Source organism: Rattus norvegicus, chromosome 15 (genome assembly GCF_021556685.1).
Source record: "Rattus norvegicus strain SHRSP/BbbUtx chromosome 15, alternate assembly SHRSP_T2T, whole genome shotgun sequence".
NCBI classification, from domain to species: domain Eukaryota; kingdom Metazoa; phylum Chordata; class Mammalia; order Rodentia; family Muridae; genus Rattus; species Rattus norvegicus.
The window spans coordinates 9,784,768-9,804,002 of NC_141548.1; the positions used below are offsets into that span (position 1 = coordinate 9,784,768).

General features: G+C 39.3%; 1 pseudogene; it reads left to right on the top strand.

Moving 5' to 3' along the window:
- Positions 1-385: 385 nt before the first annotated feature.
- The window catches only part of LOC148000806 (60 kDa heat shock protein, mitochondrial pseudogene), a 28,448-nt pseudogene continuing 9,598 nt past the window's right edge, over positions 386-19,235 (top strand).

The following is a 19,235-nucleotide window of genomic DNA, read 5'->3' on the forward strand; positions in this document are numbered from 1 at the left end:
CTTAATGTGAAAAATTTAGAGGTTGGAGGGAAAGGAAAGATAATACAAAGCTTTAGACTTGCACAGCCACTTCCCCTGAAGAGATCAGAGCCCCTAAAGCACTTTATCATCTCATTAACTCCCTTGTTGCCTGCTGTGGGAGCAATGTCAGGGCAGAAGCCATTCATGAAGATCTGTAGCTGACAGTGCAGTGTGTAGGCACCAATTGTGAGCCTATTACTTCGATTCTCTTTTCTGTATAAAGTGTGAGATTGGTGTTTAAGTCACAGCTGGAGGTGTAACACAGCATCAATTCTTAAACCAATTTATCCCTTTCCCCAACTCACCACACTACACAGATAATGATCTGAAATATTTCCATGTGCAGGTACATTATTAATGAGCGATGACTGCATCTCTCAAAGAGAAATCAAAGACATCAAAAACATACGTAAGTGCTAATTAGAGACTTACTTAACTTCATGAGGATATTTAGAAAGTAGGTAACCCACGGGACTCATTTGTTGCTCAATGGTCTATACATTCAGGCATCTGATTTCTTTCAATTATTTCCTTTCCATCTCCTGATGGAAAGATTACATACATGTTAAAGGGCATGCATGTATAAGAACACAGAGCAGGAAACAAAAGATACCATGTTACCATTACATACATTAACTTCTGAAAGGCAGTTTTCCAACATACTACTTTATATCCCTTTACTTATTTTGTTTAAGAAAAAAAAAAGAAGCCTTCCTGAAATATAAATATTTTAAATGCAGGGGTAGGGGGGAGAGCTGGAATCTCAGAATTGCAAACAATCCTGAGAGCTCAGGGAAGACCACCATTTCTGCTCACATTCCTGGCCCCAGAGGAACCTGCCTAGTGTCCTCTGAATACAGGAACCTAGGAGCAGTCAGGGGCAGGACCCTTTTGGCTTCTGCCTGCTCCCAGAGATGAAAGCCAGTTGCCAGGAGCGCCTGGCAGCCTCAGGACATATAAATCCAGAAGTAGTCTGGGACAGGACCTTCCCATTTCTGCCTGTATCCACAGCTGAACTGGTCCCACAGCTCTCTGTACCTAAATCTCATGGGGGAGAGAACTGGACTGTTAGAAGTGTGAACAACAGAGTGGACCATAGGTAGAAGTCACTGCCAATCAAAAGACTGTGCCAGAAGCAGTGGTTGGGCTACAATGGGAGCAGCGGAGGTTGTAAAGATAATCAGAATCTAGGCACCAGGTTTCCAGATTCAGCCAACAGGATTCCCTTAATGACCCCAAGTGTTCACCACAACATTTTAAAATCATGACATCCATGGCCCTGGTCTACATTATATAATTTAACACACGTTCTCGTGTGTCACTTGTGCCTGGTCTCTTCTGCTCTCCTCTTTCTATACAAGCTGCCTTCTGGGGAAGAGGGCCTTCAGAGCAACTCTAAGATAACGTTTCACTCTCTTTTTTTTCTTGAATGCTAATTTCTCTTTAAATGATCATAAATTATACTAGCATTTATCAGTTTGTCAAAGATTACTATTTCTATTTTGTAGAAATAGAGAACATTAAAAATAAAAAAAGTGTGAACAATTCTGAGAGCTCAGGGAACACCACCATATCTGTTCACATTCCTGGCCCAAGAGGAACCTGCCTAGTGCCCTCTCTGCCCTCTGAGCACAGGAACCTAGGAGCAGTCAGGGGCAGAACCCTTTCGGTTTCTGCCTGCTCCCAGAGCTGAAAGCCAGTCATCAGGAACACTGACACACCTGAGAGCAGAGGTAAGACCAACACTTCTGCTCTGAGCAATCTGCCTGGAGGCCTCAGGACACACAAACCCAGGAGCAGTCTGGGACAGGACCCTTCTGGTTTCTGCCTACAACCGGAGCTGACCTGGTCACACAGCTCTCAATAGCCAGATCTGGCTAAAAGAAAACAGCTCTACAGGAGGGTCAAGCCACAGTATGAGACAGCAAGACAAGATAACACCAGAGACAACCTGATGATTAGAGTCAAGTACAGGAAACTAAGCAAAAGAAACCAAGACTATCTGGCATCATCAGAGCCCAGTTCTCCCACAAAAGCAAATACTGGATAGCCAAACACACCAGAAAAGAAAGATTTGGATTTAAAATCAAATCTCATGATGATAATAGAGGACTTTAAGAAGGACATAAATAATTCCCTTAAAATTACAGGAAAAAAACAACCAAAAGGCGAAGGAATTGAGCAAAACCATCTAGCATCTAAAAATGGAAACAGGAATAATAAAGAATTCACAAAGAGAAACAACCCTGGATATGGAAAACCTAGAAAAGAGATCAGGAGTCATAGACGCAAGCACACCAACAGAATACAAGAGAAAGAAGAGAAAATCTCAGGGTCAGAAGATACCATAGAAAGCATTGACACAACCTCCAGAGAAAATGTAAACTGCAAAAAGCTCCTAACACAATACATCCAGGAAATCCAGGATGTGATGGGATAATCAAACTTAAGGATAATAAGTACAGTAAGAAAGTGAAGATTCCCAACTTAAAGGACCAGTAAAAATTATAGAAGAAAACTTCCTGAACCTAAAATAAAACCTAAAGGAAGAGATGCCCAAAAACATACAAGAAGCCTACAGAACTCTAAGTAGATTGAACCAGAAAAGAAACTCCTCCCATCATATAATATTTAAAACACCAAACATACAAAACAAAAAAAGAATATTAAAAGCAGTAAGGGGAAAAGGTCAAGTAACCTATAAAGGCAGACCTATCAGAATGACACTAGAGACTATGAAAGCAAGAAGATCCAGAGCAGATGTCATATAGACCCTAAGAGAACACAAATGCCAGCCCAGGCTACAATACCCAGCAAAACTCTCAATTACCATAGATGGAGAAACCAAGATACTCCATGACAAAACTAAATATGCATAATATCTTTCCACAAATCCAGCCCTACAAAGAATAATAGATGGAAAACTCCAACACAAGAAGAAAAACTACACACTAGAAAAAGCAAGAAAGAAATCTCCTTGCAAAATAACCCAAAAGAAGAGAGCCACACAAACATAGTTCCAACTCTAAAACAAGAATAAAAGGTAACAACAATCACTATTCCTAAATATCTTGTAACACCAATGAACTCAATTCTCTAATAAAAAGACATAGACTAAAAGACTGGATACATACAAAGAGGACCCAGCATTTCCCAGCATACAGGAAGCACAACTTAGTGACAAAGACAGAACATACCTCAAAGTAAAGGGCTAGGAAACAATTTTCCAAGCAAATGGTCCCAAGAAACAAGCTGGAGTAGCCATTCTAATGGCGAATAAAATTGATTTTCAACAAATATTATCAAAAAACATAAGGAAGAACACTTTATATTCATCAAAGGAAAAATCCACCAAGGTGATCTCTCAATCCTAAATATTTATGCTCCAAAACCAATGGCACCTATATTCATAAAAGAAATCTTACTAAAGCTCAAAGCATGCATTTACCTCACACAATAATAACAGATTTCAACACTCCACTCTCAACAATGGACAGATCATGGAAACAGAAATTAAATAGAGACACAGAGAAACAGAAGATACAGAGACACAGAAGTTATGAACCAAATGGATTTAACAGATATTTATAGAACATTTCATCCTAAAACAAAAGAATAAACCTTCTTCTCAACACCTCATGATACCTTCTCCAAAACTGACCATATAACCAGTGAAAAAATAGGCCTCAACAAAAACAAAAAGATTGAAATGATCCCATACATCCTCTCAGACCACCATGGACTAAGGCTGGTCTTCAATAAAAACAAAAATAACAGAAAGGCCACATACACTGGGAAGTTGAACAATGGTCTATTTAGTGAAAACTTGGTCAAGGAAGAAATACAAAAAAGAAATTTAAGAAGTTTTACAATTTAATGAAAATAAAGGTACAACATACCCAAACTTAGAAGACATAATGAGAGTAGTGTGAACATGAAAACTCAAAGCTCTGATGCCTCCAAAAAGAAACTGGAGAGAATATATACTAACGTCTTGACAGCACCCCTTAAAGCTCTAGAACAAAAAGAAGCAAATACACCCAAGATCAGTACTAAGCAGGAAATAATCAAAATCAGAGCTGAAATAAACCAAGGAGAAACAAAAAGAACTACACAAAGAATCAACAAAAACAGGAGCTGGTTCTTTGAGAAAAGCAACATCATAGATAAACCCTTAGCCAGACTAACAAGAGTACACAGAGAGTGTATTCAAATTCACAAAATCAGAAATGAAAAAGGAGACATAATAAAAGAATCTGAGGAAACTCAAAAAATCATCAGATTCTACTACATAACCCTGTACTCAACAAAACTGGAAAATCTGGATGAAATGGACAATTTTCTTGACAGATACCAGGTACCAAAGTTAAATCAGGATCAAATAATCCATCTAAACAGTCCCATAACCCCTAAAGAAATACAAACAGTTATTAAAAGTCTCCCAACAAAAAAGATCTCATAACCAAATGGGTTTCGTGCAGGATTCTATCAGACCTTCATAAAAGACCTCATACCAATACTCTCCAAACTATTCCACAAAATAGAAACAGAAGGAACACTATTCAATTCTGTCTATGAAGCCACAGTTACATTTATATTTAAACTACACAAAGAATCAACAAAGAAAGAACTTCAGACCAATTTGCCTTATGAATATTGACCCAAAAATGCACAATAAAATTCTCAAAAACAATCTAAGAACATATCAAAACAATCCTCCATCATGATCAACTAGGCTTCATTCCAGGGATGCAGGGATGGTTCAATATATAGAATTCCATCAGCATCATCCACTATGTAAACAAATTCAAAGGAAATAAAACATAATCATCTCATTAGCTGCTGAGAAAGCATTTGACAAAAATCAAGACGCCTTCATGGTAAAAGTCTTGGGAAGATCAGGAATTCAAGTCCCATACCTAAACATAGTAAAAGCAATATACAGCAAACCAGTAGCCAACATCAAACTAAATGGAGAGAAACTTGAAACAATCCCACTGAAATCAGGGACTACACAAGACTGCCTACTCACCCCCTACTTATTCAATATAGTACTGGAATTCCTAGCCAGAGCAATCAGACAAAAAAAAGGAAGTGAAAGCTATACAAGGTGGAAAGTAAGATGTCAAAATATCACTATTTACGGTGATATAATAGTATACTTAGTGACCCCAAAAGCTCCACCAGAGAACTATTAAGCCTGATAAACAGCTTCAGCAAAGTGGCTGGGTATAAAATTAACTCAAATAAATAAGTAGTCTTCCTCTACTCAAAGGATAAACAGGCTGAGAAAGAAATTAGGGAAACAACACTCTTCACAATAGTCACAACTAACATAAAATACCTCGGTGTGACTCTAACCAAGCAAGTGGAAGATCTGTATGACAAGAACTTCAAGTCTCTGAAGAAAGAAATGGAAGATCTCAGAAGACGGAAAGACCTCCTGTGCTCATGGGTTGGCAAGATTAATATAGTAAAAATAGCCATTTTTCTAAATGCAATCTACAGATTCAATGCAATCCCCATCAAAATTCCAACTCAATTCTTCATAGAGTTAGAAAGAATAATTCACAAATTCATTTGGAATAACAAAACAAACAGGTTAGCCAAAACTATCCTCAACAATAAAGGAACTTCTGGGGAAATCACCATCCCTGACCTCAAGCTGTATTACAGAGCAATAATGATAAATTGTATGTTATTGGTACAGAGACAGTCAGGTAGGTCAATGGAATAGAACTGAAGGCCTAGAAATTAACCCACACATCGATGGTCACTTGATTTTTGAGATAGGAGCTAAAACCACCCAGTGGAAAAAAGATAGCATTTTCAACAAATGGTGCTGATTCAAATGAAGGTCAGTATGTAGATAATGCAAATAGATATATTGTTATCACATTGTACAATGCTTAAGTCCAAGTAGATCAATGACCTCCACATAAAACCGGATATATTCAAATTAATAGAAGGAAAATGAGGAAGAGCCTCAAACACATGGGCACTGGGAAAAATTTCCTAAACATTACACCAGTAGTTCATGCTCTAACATTAAGAATCAAGAAATGGGACCTCATAAAATTTCAAAGCTTCTGTAAGGCAAAAGACACTGCCATTAGGACAAAATGGCAACCAACAGATGGGGAAAAGACCTTTACCAATCCTACATCTGATAGAGGGCTAATATCCAATATATACAAAGATCTCAAAGTTTAGAACTCAAGACTCTAGAGAATCAAATAACCCTATTAAAATATTGGATATAGAGCTAAACAAAGAATTCCTAGCTGAGGAAGACTGAATGGCTTTTAGAGTCTGTTTAAAAGACAGATATTAATTATAATATGTCTGCCTTCATATGTCACTTGGCCTTTTTACCTTGCACCTTTTAATATTCTTTGTTCTCTATAATTGTTGTTTTGGATATTATGTGGTGGGAAGATTTTCTTTTCTGGTCCACTCTGTAAGTGTCTTGTATGTTTATGGTCATCTCTTTCTTTTGATTAAGGAAATTTTCTTCTATGATTTTGTAGATGTTTCTGGCCCTTTGAACTAGGAATCTTCACTCTCTTCTATTCCTATTCTATTCCTATTCTTTGGTTTGATCTCTGTGTCCCAGATTTCCTGAATGTTTTGGGATAGGAACTTTTTATACCTGACATTTTCTTTGACTGATATATCATCTTCTATGGTATCATCATTGCCCAAGATTCTCTCTTCCATCTCATATTTTTTTGATGATGCTTGTGTATGTAGTTCCTGTTCTCTTTCCTAGGTTTTCCATCTCCAGAACTGCCTCCATTTGTTTTTTCCTTATTAGATATATTTCCATTTTTAGGTCTTGGACTGTTTGGTTCAATTTTTTGCCTGCTTGTTTATAAATTTCTTTAAGGGAATTATTTGTTTGCTCTTTAAGGGCTTCCACCTGTTTGATTGTGTTTTCCTATATGTCTACAAAAGAATACCTGCTCTTCAGGTATATTAGGATATGCGAGGCTTGCTGTACTAGGAGAGCTGGGTTCTGATTGCATTGGTTTTCATTGATTATGTCCTTGCACTTCCCTTTTGCCATATGATTGTCTCTGTTGTAGCTGGCCTGGGTGTCCCAGTTTGGAGCATGCCTCCAGGAAGCAGGTGGAGCTGTGTGTCCAGAGTTTGTATAGGCTTCCTGTGCTCCTGGTTTGAGCAGGCCTCCTACAGACAAGCAAGACTGTGATGCTGTGGACAGGGGAGGGAAGGCATGCTGTTCCTCTGGGAGTGCCAATGGAGATAAAGACTGGAAGGGAGATGGAGCTCTGAGCCCATGTCTGCTGGGCTCTGTGGAATCTTAGCTGGAATTGGAGTTGGGGCAGGAGTCTGACATGAATCCCTGTCAGAGTTGTCCTCCTGGGAGACATACAGGGCTGTAACGTGGGAGGTAGGCACTTGGATCCCCAGCAAGACTTACATTCTTAAATGTTTTCTGGGGAATGATCAAAATATATAGATACCATTAAATATAAGTTCCCAACCTATTGGATGAAAATCTAGATCTTAACATCATTCTAAAAGGATTTCTTATATACATCACTGAATTAAAACACTATTATGGACCTAAAATAGAAAATCAGAAGCTATCTTAACCCAACAGAGATTTCCACAATCAGGTAACATCTAGTATCCAATCCATATCTTCACCTATCAGACCACTAATTCTAATTCCTAGTTTGGTTCCCCTAATTTTGCTAGTTAGGTGAATGAAATATGAATATATTCAAAAGTTCCATTACTGGTAATCCCATTCTAGATTTTTTTTTTTTGGTTCTTTTTTTTCGGAGCTGGGGACCGAACCCAGGGCCTTGCGCTTCCTAGGCAAGCGCTCTACCACTGAGCTAAATCCCCAGCCCCTCCATTCTAGATTTTTAAAAGTTCCATCTTCTGCCATATTCTCCAAGTATGACGTTTTTCTCTGTAAGAGGAGAGAAAGCCACATGAAGATTTGAGCTCTCAGCTCTTCTTGACTTCAGATGCTATCTGGTGTTTGCTCTTCTTGAGTTTAATTAATTGGCTTGCTTTCCTGAAGTGTGACATGCGAGTGTCAGAAATGGAAATGAGTGCATTTTAACTCATTCTGTTTCTCTATATCATTGTCCTTCTGTCATTTCAACATGAAAACATGTCACTGAAGTCTTCCAAATATTAATTTTTAAACAGAAGCTATAAATAATTGGTCCTGTGAAGAAAGTACACTTAGGGGTAACTTGAACAACAGAAACAGAAACCTCATACATGACCAGTAAGGATAAGTTTTAATTTTTAACTTGGCACAGTATAGAATACCCTGGGAAGGAAGACTCAATCTAGATCAGACTGGCCTGTGGGAAGGTCCGTAGATGAGTGTCTTGACTGATTAACTTTTATGTGAAATCCCAGCCTGAAAATGCTCAGCGCCATTCCCTAATTTTGAGGTGTGGACTGTGGGTGGTTTACTAATAGAGAAAGCTTCCTGACTATACATGAACTCATCCATTTCTTTCTTCTCTTAACTGCAGACGTGACTGCTTCAGGTTCCTGTCTTGACTTTCCCCAAGTGATGGGTTTAACTTGGAATAGTGAGCTAAAATAAACCCTTTGTTTCCTACATTGATTTTCTATTGAGATATTTTACCACAGCAACACAAAGGACAAACAAAGGCATGCCTTTCACAGAGGCACACAAGCTTGTAGCTATAGAGCAGGTCAATTTTTAATCTTAGTGGATCACAGCCCTACCAGCAAAGAGGCCACAGATCAAAGCAGAAGCTGAATGTCTATTAATTGCCCAGCTCAGCTCCTGGATGGAATCCTCTTGAATGTGATGGAACTCAAAAGGATAGGGCAGAGTACCTGAGTTCATGAAACAATTGTAAAAAGTAAATCACAAAACAGCAAAAGGAAATGTGAAATAATATTTTTAAACTGCCACACAATTATGATCAAGCAAAATAATTCCATTTCAAATATGATTTAACAGTTACAACAGAATATTTTAAAACAGGGAATCAGTTTCAACACAAACATTGATTAACTCAAAGGAAATCTTATGCTATGTATATGTTCTCTCCCTAAAGTTTGATCAATGTTTTATATTATAATCTCAAATATAATGTAAATATTCTTTAATTTTTAAATGTTATGAGAATTCATACAAGAGGACTATATTTCTGTCATTTTTACCTCTCCAATCCCAACCATAAGCCTCTACTTTCTCTTAAATTTATGACTCTTATTTAAACATACACACACATACACACAAACAAGTGTTACCAAGTTCATTTTGTGTTGTGGGTATATGTATGTGTCTTGTGCTGACAATTTGGGATTGAATAATCTGTCAGAGAACTTATCTGAAACTTTTTCAACCTCATGTCTAATGGTAGTTCTTAAATGCGTTAACCTCCCTTTTAGCCCACCACCCACCAGAGGTAGTGGAAAGAAAGGACTCAGGGGAAAAGGAGGAAGTGGACCTTTTGAGAAAGATTCTTTGGATCTTTGCCGCCTGCCCACAGGGACCTAGGAGCAGTAGGGGCAGACCCCTACTAGTTGCTGCCCTCACAGAGAGCTGAGAGCCAGGTGCCAGGAGCAACTACAGGCTTGAGAGCAGAACACTCTGTTCCCATAGCTGGCTAAAAGAAAACAGGAAAACAGGTCTACAGGAATGCTGACACACATGTCCACAGGAGGGTCAAGCCACCATCAGAAACAGCAAGACAAGCTAACACCAAAGACAACCTGAACATGTCAAATACTGAGGCAAATGCTAGCAGCAAACTGCTGAACTGAGAACGGGATCCTGTGGGAGGAATTAGAGAAAGAACTGAAAGAGCTGAAGGGGCTTGCAACCCCATAAGAACAACAATGCCAACCAACCAGAGCATCCAGGGACTAAACCACTACCCAAAAACTATACATGGACTGATCCTGGGCTTCAACTACATATGTAGCAGTGAATAGCCTTATTGGGGCACCAGTGGAAGGGAAAGCTCTTGGTCCTGTCAAGGTTGGACCCTCAGTGTAGGGATTGTTGTGGGGGCACTAATTGGAGTGGATGGGGAGAACACCCATATATAAGGGGAGGGGGAGGGGTTAGGGGTCTGATGGACAGGAAACTGGGAAAGGGAATAATATTTGAAATGTAAATAAGAAATACCCAATTTAATAAAAATGGAAAAAAGTTTGAAAGAAAGAAAGAAAGAAAGAAAGAAAGAAAGAAAGAAAGAAAGAAAGATAGATAGATAGATAGATAGATAGATAGATAGATAGATAGATAGATTGGTTCTTTGGAGCAACTCTTGACTGTGTTGTCTAGAAATTGGCAATTTAGATTACAGATTAACAGCAGCTCTATCCACTCCCAAACACTTCATGCGTAACCAGCTGTCCAGTTCAGTAGAGTTGGGATAGCAAACATCAGTCAGTAGCTGTGGCATTACCTAGCAGAGAAGGCCAGGCCTCAGCCTCTACAGGAGGTACCAGGGCTAGCAGTAACACCAGGAAAAGTTCTCAGCTATGCCTCTCTCAGGGAAGAGAAGATCAATGAAGACCCAAGACTCAAAGCATTGCACAGACAGCTCCATGACCAAGCCAAGCTCAGCCTCCATCATAGTCCATCGAGTCCTATTTATATCCCAAACAGCACACGTCCTCCATGGGTCTTGCCTCAGCACATGCATCTGTCTCAGATGACATCATTCTGTCAATCAGCCTAAGTCCCTAGAAGCAGCAAGAAACTGCAGCACACTAGCAGAGGGTTTTTTGTTTTTGTTTTGTTTTGTTTTGTTTTTGGTGTGTTTCTCTCTGTGAAGTCCTGACAAATGAAACTCAACTATGCAATGTAAGGCGATGCCTGTTGTTAGCAAGTGTCCTTTCACGTGCTTGCCTTAGCAGAACATCCTTTCACCAGCTTCCAGAGCCCTACATTCTTATCTCACAGAAGATGTCCTAATTTCGTAGCTAGGAAGAATCAGAGAGATGAGTGTGATTGGGATGCATAAAGTAAAACTCACAAAGAATTAATAAAATATAATATTAACAATAAATTATTTACCCAGGAGTAAGCCATGCCAGTCAGAAGAAGAGGTGAGTGACCTGTCAGCCATTGGCACTGCCCACAATTTAGTTTCCCAAACTCACTCCACTACCTCATGAACCCACCCCATCACTGCCCCCTTCCTGGCCCCTGGTCCCAACTGGGTAGACTTCTACTGCTCAGATACTGCACAGCATTCAGAAGAACATATGAGTGACCTACCTGCCAGATGAACTGCCCCACTCCCTGGATTTGGTTCCCAAAGACATATTCCACTGTCCCTTCACTTCCCACTTTTCCTTCTGCTGCTATGCCCTGGGCCTCAACTCAGGCAGACTTTTGCTGCCCAGGAGCAGGCCATGTCAGTCAGAAGGACAGGTGCAGGATAAGCAAGTCAGAGAGACAGGTGAACTCAGGCAAAGACTGATTGGAGTGCAAACTTGTACAACCACTTTGAAAACCAATTTGGCAGGTTCTCAGAAAATTGGAAATAGTTCTACACCAAGACCAAGATATCACTCTGGGGCATATACACAAAAGCTACCTCACTATACCACAAGGATACTTGCCCAACTATGTATATAGCCTCTTTATTCATAAGAGCAAGAACCTGGAAACAACCTAAATATCGCTCAACTGAAGAATGGATAAAGGAAATGCGGTACATCTACACAGGGGAATACTGTTCAGCTATTAAAAACAAGTACATCATGACTTTTGCAGACAGGTGAATGGAACTTAAAAAATAAATATTATCCAGAGTAAGGTAACCCAGATCCAGAAAGACAGGTACAATATCTACTCATCTATAATTAGACATTAGCCATAAATACAGGATGACCGCACTGTGATCCACAGACCCCAAAAAATCTAAGGAAAAAGGAGAGGCCAAGGGAGAATGTGTAAATCTCATTCAGAAGGGGAGATAAAATCGATTCCAGAGCTGGATCAAGGGAAGCAACTGCATGAGGAAAAGGATAAAGAGAGGAATGGGGTGGGGACCAGGTATGGGTGGAAGGGAGGCAGGAGAGAGCTGGGAGTGAGAACCAAAATTGGTGGGGTACATCTCTGGGATCTGCCTGAGACCTGGCATAGGAGAGGCACCCAGGAATCTATGGGGGTGACTGTAGCAGCTGGGGATACAGAGACTGAAGTGGCCATGTTCTGAGCCAGGCAATACTTCCAATGTAGAGAGGAGCGCAGCAATTCAGCCACAACCCCTACATTTTTCCTGTCTACAAGATGCACATGGATGAAGAGGGGACAGAAAATGAGGAACTGGGCAATCAATGTCTGGCCCGACTTGAGACCTATCCATGTGAGAGAGTAATCTTTCTGAAACAGATCAGAACCATCTACCTAGGAATGGTGATACCTACAAAGGGCTCCCTCCTGTAACCATCAGCAGGAAAGACAATGCCTACAAGCTAACTTGATCTGGGTAACTGAGCTTTTCTCTCAGAAGACTCTAGCCTGTGTCAAATTGACAAATAAAATTGAGAAAAATGAAACTATATAAGAGCAACATAAAAAGGACAGCAATAAAGGCTGGATGTCACTGCTACGGACACAATCCTCAGGATGGCAGCCCCTGTAAGGCAACTTAGCAGCCATTGCTTTGAGAATTGCTTGGTAAGAACACTGAGGCTAGCCCAAGGGCTGCATATGCTAAGCCAGGGAGCCAACTCAACCATAGAAATTTGAACTGTGTTATTTGTGTTTGAGTTTCAACAATGTGAAGAAATGTGATCCAGAAATACAAGGTTTCTGGTTAGAAGGCATCAGAACAGCACATGAAGATGACTGAGAAATGTTGTTTCAACGAAGTTGAAGAAGCATGAGTCTAGCTTGGCATGAGAAAACAGAATTCATGCACTTCTAACCATGTCAATTAAATGTATTAATTCAGTGTACATACAGGCTAATTTCCATAGTCCCTATAACATTGTACCTGCACGCTTCAGTCTAAAGTAAATAAAGGGTGTTTATGTGTGCAAGTACTTGTACATGTATGCAAGTATATTTGCATGTGTCAGGTAGGTAGTCAGTTTTTAAATTATTTTTAACGAGATACCTTAGAAAATCAAGTTTTTAGTCAGACATAGAAGAATAACATTCTTATTACTCAGGAGGTTGAAATGAGAAAACTGGGATTTTAAGGTAAGTCTAAGTTTTATAGTCAGAATATTTGATATCTGAGCCACATGGTACACATATGTATATATAGGCAAAACATAAATACACATAACATAACAGATTTTTCCAGTGCCAGGAGAGATTTAAAACTAGTTAAACTGTACCAAAATTAATTTGCAGCTTATTAAAATGCAGCAAAAGGAAGACTAGCAATAAACTGTAATTTCAAATGTGTATCTTGGAAAAGAGGGAATGTATTTTTAAAAAAGTGTCTGAGCCATGACTATAGGGAGGAAGAGAAAGGACACAACATAGACATAGAGAAGAAAGAAGATATGCATACGAGGTAACAAGAATAACCCCATCTGAAAATGAGGAAGCAATAGAGAATAATAAACAACAAAAACACTTGATTTTTTTTAAATCAGTGAAATTGATACTTTTAGTCAAGAAAACTGAGTATACAAAGAGCAGACACAAGTTGATAATTTGGAAATAGAAGGTTATCACTATTGATCTTATAGATTTTCAAATAATAATGAAATATTATTAAGAACTCAATGACCAGAAATATGAAAATAGATTGACTTTTGAAAAAACAGCCAATGGGAATTCACAACTAGAAGCATTTGAGACATACCTAGTCAACATTTACTAAAAAAGTAAAATTAATAACTAGTAACTTTTCAAAGAAAGAGAGAAAGCATTAGACCCAGCTACCTTCACTGGTGAATTATTTAGAACTTTTAAAGAAAGAAATTACACCAACCCTTCATAAGCTCTTTCAAGAATTTAAAAATAAACACTTCTTAATTCATAATATGAACTGATCACTATTGTAATTAAAAACATAAGGCACTACAAAACAGAAAAACTACAGGCACATGCATTTTTTGAGGATGTAAAAGTCCTCAAGAAAATATTAGCAAATTGAATCCAGTGGAGCTTGGGATACCGCTCAGCAGTCTTGTGCTTACCTGGCATTTGTCATCTGAAATCATATCTCACACTTCTCAGAATGGTTAAAAGAAATTGAACTTGAGTAAAGAAATATTTATACTGAAAAAGCAGATTCTCCGGTCTTAAAATCAGGATTAGATTACGGGTATTTTTTCCCAGCACTCCTTTCAAAGAAGAAAGAGAAAATTCTCTTTTTACTATTTTCTTCTTTCAATATTGTTTTTGAGACTTTAGTACAGAAATACAATGCATTTTCATCATATCTATTTCTCCTTTGTTACCCACAAGCTCTCGTGTGTCTCTCTGCATCCCAGTGTCAAATCCATGCCCCCTTCTTCTATAACTGGTGTGTATGTGTGTGTGTGTGTGTGTGTGTGTGTGTGTGTGTGTGTGTGTTTGCAGATAGGTAAGTAGGTAGATAAATAGGTTATAGATAGATAGATAGATAGATAGATAGATAGATAGATAGATAGATAAACTACTAAGGTCCATTAATGTTACCTATACATGGGTATAGGTCTAACAATAAAAGTAAACTCCCCCTCCTCCTCTCTGCAGCCATCCATTGCCTGTAGTTCCTGAATTTGGGGAAGGACTTTATGAGCCCCTCCTGTTTGTGCTGATAACATTGTGGTCTTTTGCAGGAAGTCATATTGTTGAGAGTTCATGGTCACAAATACCCAGTCATGTACTGAAGACACATTACTGCTGTCTTCTCAGGCCTCTGCCTTCTACAGTCTTTCCATGCCACTCACCTGCGATTGTTCTCTGAAGCCATGCTACATGCTTGGCTTCATGAACATAATTGAAAGTCTTAGCTAATCCAGAAACATAAGAAAACTTTGCAAAAGATGTGAGGTTGTTTCCTGGTGGTGTTAGAAGTTTCACCAACATGACTCCCCAAATGTGAACGGGACAGGACAACAATGGACAGGATAAAGTTGACAGGGGACAGTCCACCCAGTTTACACCCTACACAAAGAACTGCACACAACTAAGAAATGCTGAGAACGGGAGAAATCATCTTCCACAGGAACATCAAGTGACTATACCAAATGATCGGCCCTGAAAACACACATAAAAGTAACATTACATAATCTGAGAAGGTTGTATTTAGGAATATATATATGTGGGAGGATTTTGAGGGAGGAAAAAGAAGAGCGAAATGATGTATTTATATTATAATCTTAAGAAACAAAGGTAATAAGTAGAAATTACTTCCAAGTTAAAAAAATAAGGAAAAGACATAGCTAAAAGAAAGTGTGATATAAACTGTTACATTCTCAAATGACACGAGTGAGTATGTGTGCACAAAATGTAAAACATATGTGAAAAATGCTTCTGGACATTAAAAACTACTATCTTATAACAAAGATGTAAAGTACAAGGCTAATAAATGAAAGTGTTTTTGTTTTGTATGTTTAAAATGAAAAAATAGATTTGAAATTAGTAACAACATTATGTGTATTAGTACCAAACATGAAGAAAATTTAGCAAAATAGTACCATATCTAAAGAAGAAAATGCCAGACTGAAATGGGTCAAAGGTCTGCCAGACTGGAGTGAGTGCATGTTTCTGCTGACGAGGGCTCAGTTTTGGTCAGAATGTCAGCTTTTCTTTAGTTTAATCTATAAGCTGGGTGCATTTCCTGTGGAAACCTCAGAAAATCACTTTGTAGGGATCAATAAGCAGATTCTAATATTTATGCAGAAAGGCAAAAGAGCAAGATCAGAACAATCTTGCAGAAAAGTGATGAAGTCAGGGGGATAGAATGTACTAAACAATAAGATTTACTATATACACAGAACTACAATAATCAGGTCATTTGGTGCTGGCAAGTTATTGACAAATAAATCAATAAAGTAGACAAAAAACAGAACTAGATACACATAGATATAATATTCAAATAAACTCTAGCAGAGGAGCAGAGGAACGTGATGGAGAAAGCAGTTATCTCAGTCAATGTTCCTGGAATAATTGGAATAGGAAAGCAGCAGGAAGAGGTGGGCATGTGGGTGGAGAAGAGAAGGGAAAGGGTGGGAAGGAGAGTAGAAAAGAGGAGCAAGAGGAGGAGGAGGAGTGTGAGGGCAAGGAGAAGGAGGAGTGGAGGGGGAGAGAAAGAAGGGGACGAGGAGGAAGACGATTAAAAGCATTAAGCAGAAAGGAAGGAGCCTAGGGAGGAGAAAGGGGTGAAAGGAGATGAGGGGGATGAAGAAAAACAGGAGAAAGGAAAAGAAGGAAGAGTGAGTATAGGCATACATTTTTTGCAACCTACTTTCAATACGGGTTCAACCTCTCCTCACCCAACAGAGGGAGTAGAAGAGAAAAGTCATTAAAGTATGGAGGAAGTGGACCTGCTCAGTGTAGTTCTTTGGGGGCAAGCTTGATTTTCTTTGGCAGTAGTCCAGTCCTATAGCAAACATCAAATAAGATTCAGCAGTTGCAGACCAGTCCTCTAGGCAGGCAGACACCAGGGACAAACCAGCAGCTACGGTCCAGTCTCTTTAGCAAGCAGACACCTGGAAGCTATAGTTCAATCCTGAAGAAACCTCCAGGCTCACCAACCAGTTTGAGGCAAGGCCACTGAAGCGGCAAGCTGCCACAAGAACCTCACAAGCAGTTCTTAGGAGGCTACCACAAGTTGAGCTCGACAACTCTATGGAAGGCAAACCAATAAATGTGTGTCTTTAGCAAAGGATAGCAAAGTGGAGCAAACCAAACCAATGCTCAGTGCTCATCTCCCACTGTCTGAGGGGTCATATTTATATTCATAACAGGACCTTCAATATGTTTGCTATATCAAAACATCCTTTAACCTGTGTCTGCTTCATGAAAACATTCTTTCACGTCTTTGATTTAGCAATAATTCTTTCACCTGTGTGCCCCAGCAAAACATCATCTTCCATAATTAACTTTCCAAAGAACTAGAAGTTTTCACTTCAAGCAAGGAAGGGAAGAAAAGAAGGGAGAGGAAAAGGTAAGAATAGGGAGAGAGTGGAGAAGAAAAGTTGGAAGGAGGAGGAAGGAGGACGAGGAGGAAGGAGGATGAGGAGGAAGGAGGAGGAGGAGGAAAAAGGAGGAAGACAGAAGTATAGGGGGAGGAGGAGGTATGAGGGGGAGGAAGAGGATGAAGGAGGAGGAGAAAAGAAAGACTCTTGACCTGGATCTTATTTTTCTCATTAATATTAACTCAAGATGGACTGAAAACCTAAATTTAGTGCAGACAATAAACCATCTCAGGAGATAAAATAATAAACCAAGATAATCTTGCACCTAAACACTTTGTAGAAGCAGCACAAAAGAAGAATATGGTGGCTGAGTTAAATCCAGTAAGTTTTAGTTTTGTTCAGCGAATGGCGTTAAGAGAATGGCAAGGCCAGGAACAGTCTACAGCACATTTGCTGAGGGCATACAATACCGAGGGCTGTGAGCATCACTTAGTCTTGACATCGGACAATAAGAAAGCCGAGTGCTTCTGGGTTTGCTCTTTATAATTTTCTATAGCACACCGTTTGTTTATTGCTCAGACTTACATCACTGTAGTAAATTGCCTAACACATGATTTAGAAAATTGGGCTTATTTTGCCTCCACTTAAATTTGGCCTCCGGTCCATCATGGCAGGACTTAGGAAAGAAAATAACTCACACACAGAGAGAATCAGGCTGGTTCCAAGCCCAGACTGAGAGCTGTGGATGAAGTAGTCAATACCTGGGCATGTGGGGATATTTATCTTCAAGCACTATCAATTTGCATACAGAATGCCCCTAAATAAATTATCTTAAAAGTGCAGGAGAAAAAAAAATTTTTACATATCATCTGTTACTAGGGAAATGCAAATTACAGCCACAAATAAGCAACCACTTTGCACCCATTAGAGGAACCATAATCCAAAACAGATGACAGCAAACCAGAACAAGGCCAGGAACAATGTGGACGGATCAGACACAGCTGACGGGAAAGCACATGTGCACAGTCCTTTCAGAGACAGGTTTGAAAGTTACTCAAAAAGTTAAATAGTAAGGGAGAATAATTCTTTTCTTGGAGTGGGCATCAGTAGGTTCCCCATTCTCCAGGGAACGGCTCTACACCAATGTACACATGGAAAGCATGAATTGGACTCAGTGGTCTCTCTTTTTTTTTAAGGCATGAAATTGGAATAGGGACATGTTGTAAAAATGTGGTGTGTGTTGTTGGGGTACATGGAAAGATGATATGATCCTATTTTGTCGTATATTTGAATGAAAATGTCTCCCCCATAACCTCAGGTATTTTGATACTTAGACCCCAGTTGGGGGTACTGTTTTAGGACGCTTAGGGGGTATGTTCTTGACAGAGAAGGAAATCAGTGGACATGGGGTTTGAGAGCAGAAGGACATGTCCTACTTCCACTTCCTTTGTTCTACTTCATTCTGGTGGTGCAAGGTGTCAGCTGCCAGTTTGCTCCTCAAGCACCATGGCTACCTCCCACCTGTAATGGACTCAGTCCTCTACACCTCAAGGACAAATAAATTCTTCCTTCTGTCAATTGCTGTGTTATGGTAGTCATCACAATTAACTCTCTCTCTCTCTCTCTGTCTCTCTCTCTCTCTCTGTCTCTCTCTCTCTCTCTGTCTCTCTCTCTGTGTCTCTCTCTCTCTGTCTCTCTCTCTCTGTCTCTGTCTCTGTCTCTGTCTCTCTCTCTCTGTCTCTCTCTCTCTCTCTCTGTGTGTGTGTGTGTATCTGTGTGTCTGTTTGCCTGTGTCTGTTTGCCTGTGTCTGTGTGTCAACGTGTGTCTGTTTGCTTGTGTGTGTCTGTGTAAAATTCTCAAGAATAAAAAAAATTTATTTTGAAGAGTTATATTTGCCATATATGTAGCAATTCTACACAGATGTCCCCAGGTAAATTCAGTAGATGACCCCGAAACATCTGTATTCAAAGTCCATAGAGACATTGTTCTGAATACACCAAACTTGAAAATAGTAGCTGTAAACCGGAAATATTCTAAATTTGATGTCTAGACCATAGAATAGGTCTAGACCATAGAATATATAATTTAACAACAAATCTGAACAAGTTGCTAATACAACGTACTA